A 2,500-nucleotide genomic window follows, 5' to 3' on the forward strand; every position below is an offset into this window, starting at 1 on the left:
CCCTAACCCTAACCCTAACCCTAACCCTAACCCTAACCCTAACCCTAACCCTAACCCTAACCCTAACCCTAACCCTAACCCTAACCCTAACCCTAACCCTAACCCTAACCCTAACCCTAACCCTAACCTAACCCTAACCCTAACCCTAACCCTAACCCTAACCCTAACCCTAACCCTAACCCTAACCCTAACCCTAACCCTAACCCTAACCCTAACCCTACCCTAACCCTAACCCTAACCCTAACCCTAACCCTAACCCTAACCCTAACCCTAACCCTAACCCTAACCCTAACCCTAACCCTAACCCTAACCCTAACCCTAACCCTCACCCTAACCCTAACCCTAACCCTAACCCTAACCCTAACCCTAACCCTAACCCTAACCCTAACCCTAACCCTACCCTAACCCTAACCCTAACCCTAACCCTAACCCTAACCCTAACCCTAACCCTAACCCTAACCCTAACCCTAACCCTAACCCTAACCCTAACCCTAACCCTAACCCTAACCCTAACCCTAACCCTACCCTAACCCTAACCCTACCCTAACCCTAACCCTAACCCTAACCCTAACCCTAACCCTAACCCTAACCCTAACCCTAACCCTAACCCTAACCCTAACCCTAACCCTAACCCTAACCCTAACCCTAACCCTAACCCTAACCCTAACCCTAACCCTAACCCTAACCCTAACCCTAACCCTAACCCTAACCCTAACCCTAACCCTAACCCTAACCCTAACCCTAACCCTAACCCTAACCCTAACCCTAACCCTAACCCTAACCCTAACCTAACCCTAACCCTAACCCTAACCCTAACCCTAACCCTAACCCTAACCCTAACCCTAACCCTAACCCTAACCCTAACCCTAACCCTAACCCTAACCCTAACCCTAACCCTAACCCTAACCCTAACCCTAACCCTAACCCTAACCCTAACCCTAACCCTAACCCTAACCCTAACCCTAACCCTAACCCTAACCCTAACCCTAACCCTAACCCTAACCCTAACCCTAACCCTAACCCTAACCCTAACCCTAACCCTAACCCTAACCCTAACCCTAACCCTAACCCTAACCCTAACCCTAACCCTAACCCTAACCCTAACCCTAACCCTAACCCTAACCCTAACCCTAACCCTAACCCTAACCCTAACCCTAACCCTAACCCTAACCCTAACCCTAACCCTAACCCTAACCCTAACCCTAACCCTAACCCTAACCCTAACCCTAACCCTAACCCTAACCCTAACCCTAACCCTAACCCTAACCCTAACCCTAACCCTAACCCTAACCCTAACCCTAACCCTAACCCTAACCCTAACCCTAACCCTAACCCTAACCCTAACCCTAACCCTAACCCTAACCCTAACCCTAACCCTAACCCTAACCCTAACCCTAACCCTAACCCTAACCCTAACCCTAACCCTAACCCTAACCCTAACCCTAACCCTAACCCTAACCCTAACCCTAACCCTAACCCTAACCCTAACCCTAACCCTAACCCTAACCCTAACCCTAACCCTAACCCTAACCCTAACCCTAACCCTAACCCTAACCCTAACCCTAACCCTAACCCTAACCCTAACCCTAACCCTAACCCTAACCCTAACCCTAACCCTAACCCTAACCCTAACCCTAACCCTAACCCTAACCCTAACCCTAACCCTAACCCTAACCCTAACCCTAACCCTAACCCTAACCCTAACCCTAACCCTAACCCTAACCCTAACCCTAACCCTAACCCTAACCCCTAACCCTAACCCTAACCCTAACCCTAACCCTAACCCTAACCCTAACCCTAACCCTAACCCTAACCCTAACCCTAACCCTAACCCTAACCCTAACCCTAACCCTAACCCTAACCCTAACCCTAACCCTAACCCTAACCCTAACCCTAACCCTAACCCTAACCCTAACCCTAACCCTAACCCTAACCCTAACCCTAACCCTAACCCTAACCCTAACCCTAACCCTAACCCTAACCCTAACCCTAACCCTAACCCTAACCCTAACCCTAACCCTAACCCTAACCCTAACCCTAACCCTAACCCTAACCCTAACCCTAACCCTAACCCTAACCCTAACCCTAACCCTAACCCTAACCCTAACCCTAACCCTAACCCTAACCCTAACCCTAACCCTAACCCTAACCCTAACCCTAACCCTAACCCTAACCCTAACCCTAACCCTAACCCTAACCCTAACCCTAACCCTAACCCTAACCCTAACCCTAACCCTAACCCTAACCCTAACCCTAACCCTAACCCTAACCCTAACCCTAACCCTAACCCTAACCCTAACCCTAACCCTAACCCTAACCCTAACCCTAACCCTAACCCTAACCCTAACCCTAACCCTAACCCTAACCCTAACCCTAACCCTAACCCTAACCCTAACCCTAACCCTAACCCTAACCCTAACCCTAACCCTAACCCTAACCCTAACCCTAACCCTAACCCTAACCCTAACCCTAACCCTAACCCTAACCCTAACCCTAACCC

This window comes from Electrophorus electricus, chromosome 13, assembly GCF_041902795.1.
Source record: "Electrophorus electricus isolate QZ-2024a chromosome 13, ASM4190279v1, whole genome shotgun sequence".
Lineage (NCBI taxonomy): Eukaryota > Metazoa > Chordata > Actinopteri > Gymnotiformes > Gymnotidae > Electrophorus > Electrophorus electricus.